The sequence below is a fragment of the Pteropus alecto genome, unplaced genomic scaffold, assembly GCF_000325575.1.
Source record: "Pteropus alecto unplaced genomic scaffold, ASM32557v1 scaffold137, whole genome shotgun sequence".
NCBI classification, from domain to species: Eukaryota; Metazoa; Chordata; class Mammalia; order Chiroptera; family Pteropodidae; genus Pteropus; species Pteropus alecto.
In genome coordinates, this window is record NW_006440135.1 from 2,832,258 (window position 1) to 2,842,302 (window position 10,045).

The 10,045-nt window shown below is 57.2% G+C and overlaps 1 pseudogene; it reads left to right on the top strand.

Annotated features, from left to right (window-relative positions):
* The first annotated feature begins 913 nt into the window (after window positions 1-913).
* LOC112484114 lies at window positions 914-1,031 on the top strand (annotated as a pseudogene).
* The last annotated feature ends 9,014 nt before the right edge of the window (window positions 1,032-10,045 follow it).

Sequence of the window (10,045 nt, forward strand, 5' to 3'; positions counted from 1 at the left end):
AGTAATATGGTCCAAATAATATATATCGAACATTACCTTCGATTTGAAGGAACTGATTGTCGTTTATTCTCTAAGTCACAAATATCACCCTTGAAATAATGTACAGTTTCCATCCTGAGCACTCGGTAAAGCAGCAAACGCCGCGCACCTGGCAGCTGTCAAACAGACTCGGAGAATCTCTGGAAAACGTCATCTTGTGAAACACTTTTAAAAAATATTTTCTGGATATAGAACTAACCAAAAGAAGAAAGCAGTTGTCAAATCTGGAAACCTAGGAAAAGGGGGAAAAAAACGTACGCGAACAGATAATGTTGTAAGTGGTAGGAAACTGTGCCGAGCGCTTGTGGAAAATATAAAGTACAATAAGTGAAAATAATTTTAGATTAATAATAAAATGCGGCGTGTATTGCCGTTCGAAGACTCGCCTTAGAGAACGCCGAGGAGCAGACAGGTGATAATGTCGCATTCGTAAAGCAAACCGGCGCGTCGGCGTGCGCGGGTGCTTCATGCTAGCGTGATTTTTATGGTCAAATCTTCACGTTTCGTCTGTCGCGTTTTCCGGTACCATGAGCCTGCGCTTTGCAGTGTTGGGGAGCGTCAGCGGATGGGTCAGAAACTCTGATCTCGCATACGGTCACTGGGTCGAGTCCGGGAGAGAGAGGCGGCAGGATTTCCAGGCCGAGAACGAGCTGCACGTTCAAAACCCGAGGACCGCTCCTTACAGAAGCGCCGGCGGACGCCCTGACTCGACTTACCCACGGCTGGAACCCGGGGAAGCTGAGCCTCGTGACGGACGTCTGCAGGGGGTCCCTCCAAAGTGGCTCCATCCGCGCCCCTTCTGTGCCATCGGCCGTGTGACCTGGCTGCTCAGAGGCGGTGTCCAGTTTCCCTACCTCTAAATCAGGCCGACCTTGTCTACGGCCACGCCACCCTGAACGCGCACGATCCGGCTGATCTTGGACGCTAAGCAGGGTCGGGCCTGGTGAGTACTGGGATGGGAGACCACCTAGGAAGACCAGGTGCTGTAGGAGTAAAAACCAAGGGATTGTGAGCTGACGAGGTCCTTGCAATCTGTGAGGTCAACCAAGGGTCGCCTCGCCTAAAAAAATAACAAATAAAAAAATAAAATAAAATAATAACATGAAAAAATAAAAAATAAATAAATCAGGTTGACCTTGTAACCTGCCCGATGAAAAGCGGGGAATGATGTCACATCAGTTCTGAGCCTCAAATAGCTGTGCGCTCACTCGCGCTCTCTCTCTCAGTCTCTCTCTCTCTCTCTCTCTCGCACGTGCGCGCGCGCGCGCGCCTCTCTCTCTCCCTCTCTCTCTCTCTCTGAGCCAGGTAGCTCTGACAGGAGATCAGGTAGAGAGTAACCTGCAGAGATGAGCAAGCACCACCCTGCCCCCGAGTCAAGACCGCCTGGACGGGTCGCTCTCCAGACAGCCTGTAGCTGATCCAGAGGCGTGAGTCGCCCGGCTGGCCTGTGGACGTCCGAGCAGTGGTCCATGCTTATTGTTTAAAGTCCCTGAGTTTGGGGATGTTTGCTATGCCACAACCAGCTGATACTTCACCTCCAGTGTCATTATGATGACCGTTTACTTATGTGCGGGATGATTTCTCATACATCCATAGTTTTAATTAATTCCTATGAAATTCCTTAAAGGAAGATCACCTCATTCCCATTTTAAAAATGAAAAGTCCGAGGTTAAATTCTGTCAGCGTTGGAAACCAGATCTGCGTTATCACAAAGCGTAGAGACCCCGCTTCCTCTTCCTGCTACGCCCGCTGCCCCACAAAGAGGGGAGATACGGCCCCACGACTCTAACCACGATGCCCCGCGATAACCCGACCGCGTCGGAGCACGAGGCCCCGGCCAGAGACGCCTTCAGAATCGTCGGTTCTCTTCCCGGCTCCAGGTGGCCCTCACCTCCCTGCTCCTCCCCGTTGGAGCAGGTTGACCTTGACTCGTGCCGGCAGCTGAGAAACGTGCCTGTCTCTTGTGCCATCCCTCAGAGCCCTCCAGGGGACAAGCTGGCCGCTGCGATTCAAGTTGTCACAGTTCGGCCCCGAACGTCTCACAAAGCATGGAGTCTGTGACCTTCCCGTGTCCCCTATGACGGGGTCATCACTTTGCAGGTGAGGACGTGGGCGAGAAGTGACGTCTCTGTATGATCTCCTGTGACTGATACCTCGCCGCTTGGGGAGGAAAAGCCCCTCGGCCCCAGCTTCTGTCCATCACACTGGGGACTTCCCTGAAGGAGGATGTGGAGTAGGGGCGTCTGCCTGCGGTTCTCAGGTAGCACGTGGCAGGTCTCTCTCTTTGACATTGGCGCAGCACGTTAGACATGACTGTGATGCTAAATACACACACACAAACATACGCACAGGCCCTCAGAGGGCGTCGCGTGGGCGAAATCGTCTCCTGCTTAATTCTTAGATAAAAACGTCTATTTGGATCTGTATGCATCCCTGGGGCTACACTGTCCTTGGAAATTTCAAGATAAACCTTGTTGTAAAAAAAATAAGGTTTTCGAAAACACAAATACGTATTAAGACAGAAAATTAATTCCTGTCCTCAGAAAGCTCTGGAAGAGCCTTGCAGTTGCGTCTGTAAAAATCTGTGAGTGGGCGTAATCGCACGCCTGTCTTGGGTAGGTGTGCACTTTACACGCTGCTCCTTCGTACCAAGGAAGGAAAGATCTGAATGCCAAAGCCCTTGCTATATCGCTTATTTTTTTTTAAATAAGAAAGCCTCGCACAGGACATTAATACAAATCACAAGGCATTTAGTATGAAAATAAAGGAGCGTTTTCTACAACGCCCGTCTCGATATTATGGAGAGAGATTTTTTCACTAACAGAAAACTCTATTTTCATATTCTCTCAAGAGTAGCTCTACTGGTCTGAATCCAGAATTTATCCTCAAGCGAGAGGAACAAATTGGCTTAATATTCAACCATTTGCTGCCAAATGAATTGACAAAATATTTAGGCATGCAAGGATCACACATTTGTAGAGGAAAAGCAGTTTATTTGAAAGCTGCCGCGTTACAGCTGTTCGAATACCGCGGTGGGTGGAGAGATGGCACGCACCCCTCTGCACCCCTCAGTTTCTCCCCCCGCACCCTGCCTTGTCAGGAGGGAAGGCCCTGATGCCCACAGTCCCCCTCCGCCCTCACCTTCAGCCTGGCCTTTACTAGGCGTAATAGATGGCCCGCCCTTGCCAAGACGCCAGTCTTACCCCTGGGATCCGTGCGCGTTGAGAGCTGTCAGGATTTTAAGCGAAGCTGTGCTGTTTGGATGACAGGCCAAAGCCGAGTGGAGCAGGAGGGGACGGCCCCGTCGGGGGCGCCCGGCGTCTCCAGGCGCAGGGTCCCCCCTCGGCTGGGCGTGCTGCCGGAAACGGGGCTGGCTTCGCGGGTTCCGCCGCCCTCGCGGAGCGGGTTCCTGCAGTAGGAATCTACACGTAAGCGTGTTCTGCCGACACGTGTCCTGACTTCCAGTCTGTTCCTTATCCAACGTCACTGCGTTTTATATCCGCTGCGGGCGGAAAGAGCAGAGAGGCGGCGCGAGACGTCACAGCGTCGGGGGACTCGTCCAAGCTCATGGGGCTGCGGGTCAACGCGCAGCAGCGCGAGGACGCAGGCCTCCCCGCTCCAGGGGCCTCCAGCTGTCCCGGCACGGTGGTGAGAACGGTCCAAAGCTGCAGACCTCATCAGCGCCTTGGTTCTGCAAAACCATAGACAGCGTTACTGGGTTGCTCCGAAGGAGGCAAGTGAAGAGCTTTGGACAGTTTGACCAGGACATACAAATAAAACACGGAAAATGTATTGATGTCTAATGAAGACGAAGGCGACAGTGGGAAGCATGCTTGATGCTTGGACCCTGTATTGAAGATCCTGATAACTTCACACCCGTGGGCTCACAAGGGAGAGACTCCAGCCCAGGGAGGAGGAACGTGAGCCCCGGGAGGGAGCCCAGCTGTGACTCGGGCCAGGCTGGCTCATGAGGATGCAGTGAACGTTTAAACAAGAACACAGGTCTCATGCAGGTACACGTAAAAATACCGAGAGCGTTTACGATTCACGTCCTTATTTTCTTCAAAGACGTGATGGTATTTGTAAAAAAAAAGACTTACATAATAAGATGTGTAAGTGGAAATTTAAAAAATGACTTTAAAACATAGAAAACGAGAGAAATTATTAAAAATATTTGTCGTAATTCAGTTATGGTGAATTTAATTCTACATTTCCTGGCGACAATGGCAAAGAAGAAAATATAATACGCTGTGACTGCCCATCCTCTGACAGAAGGGACACGTGTCTGCTCATCAAGGGAGACTGTAAAACTTTAATTCTGAAAGAAAATTGTCACTCGATGCCTTAGACAAAGGCTCTAAGCCACACAGTGGCCAGCGTCTTCACCCACGGACTTCGAGACGCAGCCCTTCTTCCCTGCGTGGGCTCCCGCCTCGGGCGCAGGGCGCGCGGCCCCTCCCGCCCTCAGAGCTCCCGAAGCCCGCAGTGATGGGGGACTGTCCTGGCAGCGCCCGGCCTCGAGTGACCTCTCTCACACTCTGCGATGCTGGGTTCCACGTGTCCACTTGGGCAGGCCATGTGTACCCAGACTCCTGGTGGAATGACCCCCGGGGGTGCCTGCGAGGAGCTTCAGGATGCGGTGAGCCCCGGTCATCCCCATGGGGATGTCGGTCTCTCCTCTCCGGGGCGGGACGTGCGCCTTCCGCGCTCCTGCGCCTCAGGCTGGCCTGCGCGCCCTGCGGACCTCGCTTCTTGCCAGCTCCACGATGACGTGGGTCCAGCCCCCGCATGCGCCTTTCCGTGTGTAGGTGTCCCTGCCATGGGTTCTGTTTCCCCGGAGAAGCCGCGCCCTGCCCTCGCCCGGGCTCCCCTGGGGGTCACCAAGGAGACTCGGCTCCATGTCCACCCACCCATTCTCCTCCCAGAGGCCAGACCGGAAGCAGGGGCTTCTCTCCACGAGGAAAGGAAGGGGGCCAGAGCCCCCCAGTCTCCCTTTGGGGAACCCTCCCCGTCCATCTCTGCCTTGTGGGACCGTCCCCGACCGTCTTTCCGTTGCTCCCTGGCGTTCCTCCCACCTTACAAATAGAAGTTTAATAAAGCCGTAGTTTCATCACAAGGTGTGCATTTCGTTTTTCTGTGGACGTTGTTAAGTCTCGGCCACAGACATGGCGGGGCTCGCGGGCCGTGCGGGGTAGCGCTGTTCTGCAGAGTCACCTACGTGCGACTTCCGGCCCTTCACGCAGAGCGTTGCAAAAAGAACCCCTTGTCCAGCACAATGGCTGGAAACCCCAGGGCAGACCCAGAGCTCCTCCTTCCAGGGACCCTTGCCTATCGGAACTGGGCTGGGCGAGAGCAGAAACAAAGGAAAACCACGAAAAATGGGTCACCTAGGTTGTCCCCAGCAACGTCACTCTTTGTGCCTTCTGGCTCTACGTGGTTCAGTATGTCCCAATGGGACCCGGCGCATCTCAGCTCGTCATGATTTGATCTTGATTCTACCACAAAGACAGTGTTCCGTGAGAAACTCTGAATGAGGGGCGCCTGGCCAGGCTCCGGCCCAGGGAAGCAGCGGTGGCCAAAAGCAGCTGTCACGTCAAACTGTTTCCCATACTGCACGATCTCTTCCTGTTCCTCCCGACTCTCTCCAGAGTGGCATTTTGTCTCAGCCTCAAGCAGGCGTCGCGTCGTGGCCGTGCCCACAGCACTGTGCTGGCGCGTTTCAGGTGTGTGGGTTGTGCAAACGGATGTCGCCGACACACTTCCTGGGCAGGTGAGCTGAGTGGGCAGCCTGCTCCTGGCACAGGGACCCGCGGGCACCGGACACGTTAGTTTGCTGTTTTTAACTCATATGTGGTAATCGACACGTTCTGCCCACCGCCGACCTCCTCCGCTTTGGACATAGCCATGTGATTACGCTCAGAGGCGAACCCACCGAGACTGGACAGGTGAACCCAAAACCAAGGAGAGGAGGGACCTCAGTGACAGACGACCATGCCGGAGGTGCAGTCACGGCTTTTTCCTCGAATGAAAGTCTGGATAGATGGGAGCCTGGTCACCGCGAACTGAAAACCCGGGTGGATGAGGATGGTTTCATCACGTGACTGGTCTGGCAACAACCTGTGTAGGTTTCACAGCAAAGCGTCATCACGGACTATTGCGTTCTGGCTGGAGACGTTCGTGCTCTGAATCACCAATTCTTTCCCCTAGAAATTTGGGGATCCACGCTCACGGCTTGAGGGGGTGACAGGAGGTGGGAGAAGCCGAGATCCCGAGGGACACGGTGGGGAGAGGAGGAGAGTGAAGAACAGGAGGCCGGGCAGCGGGAGGAGGAAGCGCGGGAAAACGCCGCGCCACAGGCAGAGCTGCCTCCGGGTCAGCAGGGAGGTTGGATTTTCTCCCTGGGTTTTCTCCCTGGGGACGCTCTGAGCTAGTGGCTCAGGGAAGGACGAGGGCAGAAGCCAACATTGGGGTACGCAGCGGGGGTACTTGCAGCAGCTTGGGAGCTGAAGAATGCCTGGAGATGGGTTGTTTCCTCCCAGAGGTGGCGCCTGAGAGGAGGCCGAGCTGCGCAGAGGAGGCGGAGTCGGCGGAAGGCGCAGCTGGACGGTGGGGGGAGGGCGCCAAGGGCGCCAAGGGCTCCGCGTCCACTGGGTCACACACTCCTCCAAGAAACCAGCGACTACTGGCTCCCTCTCCGGACTGTGAGCTCGCTGCGGACAGCAGACAACGACCATCAGGGGACCCCAGATTCGGAGAAAAACGACGTGCGAAACAAGTAAAATCCATAGCCGGCTACAGTCCAAGAGCGCATCAAGGGCTTTCCCCTGCCTGACAGTCAACAGAGCCCCGCGGGAAGTGGCGGGACAGGTGTGTCCGGTCACGCTCCGCGCACCGAGGTGGGGAAACGCGAGGTCATCGCGGGAGAGGGATTTCGGGCGGCGGGGTTCAGAGGCGTAGCGATCCCAGCTGATGCGCAGGCGGCTGGGGACAGGCGAGCTGGCCACGCGCTCGGGTCCGCGACGCGGGTGTCTGCGGCCGCGGGTCCGCGCTGCAGCCGCGGGGACAGCAGAGACGTGGCACTGGCCCTCCGCCGAGTCCTTTCCTGAGGACGGAAAGTCAGTGACCTTGAGGCAATGCAGGGAGCGAACAGTCTCAGCGCTGCGTGCCGCCTGACCCCGGGCGCAGAGAGACGTGCGGAGCCGGGCAAAGCGGGAGGCAACGCACACGGCTGGCGGTGTAGGCGGGAGGCAGTGCAGGCGGCCGGCGTGTAGGAGGAGGCCGCAGGGCCAATGGGGTCTCTGGGGCGAGGACGAGGCACGCAGCACAGATGGCGGGGGAAGGGACGCGCTGCATGGCGGGGAGGATGGGCCGGGGTCGATCTTGACCCTGCACCTGAGACCGAGCCAGGTCTTGATCCCGATTTACTTAAAAAACACTTACTTTAAACTCGCTCTTTTTTAAATAAATAAACCATGAACCAAAGTGAAGACCTCTATCCGTCTGCATTTAACAGATAACCCGTGTTCTTAATGAGGTCGTAAATTCAGACGCCAGCACATACGGACAGCGCGGTGGCCCGCACGAAACGCTCGTGCATCACAGGCGGGGAGCGGTAGCTGCGGGACGGTGCCCCGGACGCGCACGGAGGACCGCCATGTGGCCTGCTCTCTCTTCCTGTCCGTGGTGGTCAGCTTTCTAATTAGCGGTCTGCCGCCTCATAGCACAGGGGCAGAAGTAATTGCTTCATTGTGAAGACAGCGACACGGGAGAGGTGGTCCCGGCTTCTGCACAGACTGTTTTGTAAATAAATCATACTTTTTAATTGCTCTGTCAGAAGGACCTGTCTTTGAGCAAAAGGGGATAGGGCTGAGTGGGGGGGCTGAGTGGGGGGGACATCTGTATGGTCTGGCAAAAGGCTCCGAGCACTTGTTCTCAATATCCATAGCGAGCTCTCGGGTTCCGTGTACACAGTAACAATTAAAAGCGCACAATGGCGCGACCATGTTCTGCGTGGCAGAGGCAGGTTGGCTGCTTCCCATAACAGCTTCCCGAGCGAGCAGGACAAAGGGCCCGGCGCATCTGCTCTGCCGCCCCGAGCACTGCCTGCTCCTCGGGCCCTAAAGACAAATGCGGACCCAGCAGGGGCCGGGTCGGCATGGTGACGCGGTCAGGGTGCCTCTGACGCCCGCGACGACGGGGCGGGGCCCTGCGTGATAACTTAGCAGGCCAGGGACGCGGGGCGCTGCAAGCCGAAGCCACCGGCCTGAGCATCTCCGAGCCGGGCCCCCCGGGAGTGGCAGAGAAGTGAGAAGTTCTGCGGTTCTGAGCAGATCGTTGAGAATTCCGGTGCCTGACCCCACATCTGAAACGCCCGTCGCCTTGCAGCTTGTTCCCGTGAGCCTGGGACTTCAGGAAAGACAGGCTGATGTTCTCAAGCACACGCCGCTCCCTTCTGTGGACGAGAGGCCAGAGCGGAGCGGCCACCGTGGGCTCTCGGGAATAAGGTCCAGTAACAGGTAAAAATTTCCTTCCCGGCCGATTCGCCACCAACGGGCTCTGATCACAACCACTTCGACCCCAGCTGCCCTCGGAGGAAGGGCCTGAGCCTGCGGAAGTGCCACATGGGGGACAGGAGGGCCCCACGCTGCAGCCGGGGACACGTCTGAGAATCGGGCGGGCTCGCCTCCCCTGCCCCGAGCCACCTCCTAAGCTTCCGCTTGGAATCCGGCCTCAGACGAACCACAGAGGCCGGGGCGCGGGCGGCGGCAGCAACAAAGGACGGGGGCGGCGACAGCACGCGCCTTCGACGCAAGGGCAGGAAAAGGGGTCGAGTCCAGTGTCACGTCAAGTCCCCGAACGCGGTGGCACCAGTCCGCGGCAGTTAACAGCTATTATGTAAACATCGTGGAATGCGCCCGGTGCTCTGACTGATGGGGAAAGCGCGGTCATTAGCCACCGGGGGCCGCCGGATGCCCGCCCAGCTCTCCAGCTGCGACCCGAGTGTGTTTCCATAAAACCCCGCGCTCGTAACAAGGGGTTTGATGGGGTGTTAACAACCCTCAGCTTCGGGTCGAGCTGTTAACCAACAAAGTCGTCATTAACTGCTGGTAATGGCTGTATTTCTGGGGATCGTGGCGTAATTACGGACTCGGGGGCCACGGTCCTGCCTCCCGACTCGAAAGTATTTTTCCATCCCCGCTGGTTCTCCACGACCTTCATCTCTCCGAGCCTGGGCTCCTCCATCTGAAGGGGCGGGAGCTGTCGGAGGGGGAGCGCGGCGAGGGCTGCTGCCTGCACAGCTGGGGCGGGGTCAAGGCCACGGGCGGTGGTCTGTGCTGATGGCAGGCGCGGAGGATGCTGGTCCCGAGCGCTTTCTTAGGAACCGCTGGTTTATTGTGAACAAAGAGCCGGCCATCCCACTGGGGCGGTTCTGCATCCCGACCGGCTGGAACGGCTGAGGACTTTGAAATGACCCCGTGGCACACACACGCGCGCGCACACACCTGCACGCGCCTGCGCACACGCACACGCACACGCAGACGCACTCCCACACCTGGGTCATGACTCCCCAGGTGCATCGTTTCAGAGCCCTAAGCCTCTCCTGCTCGCTTCCTGCACGTCCGGTAAACGTGACCTTCCAGGTCCGGCCCTCGCGGGTGCAGGGTGGGAACCGCACCTGCGTCTTTTCCCGACCCCGCAGCCATGATGCCCCTCACCTCAAAACCGCAGCCTTCGGGTTTATTTCCTATTTTAAGTTAACTCGGAAGTGTCCACAGAACGAGGGTGCCTCGCCCCTTCTCAGCACCTGCCGTTGAATTTTCTCTGTCCCCTGGGCCGCTGTGCCCTCCCCTCCGAGCAGTGCCTTCGATGGCTCCGAGGTCTGGGAAGTGTCATTTGCGTCCCCCGCGCGCTGCGGCCTTGTGCGCCCGCAGTGGGGACTGGGGCGGGGCCGCGGGGCGCCCCTGTGCCAATCTCCATCCAGTTGGAAGCGGGGCCCCGCCCTCGT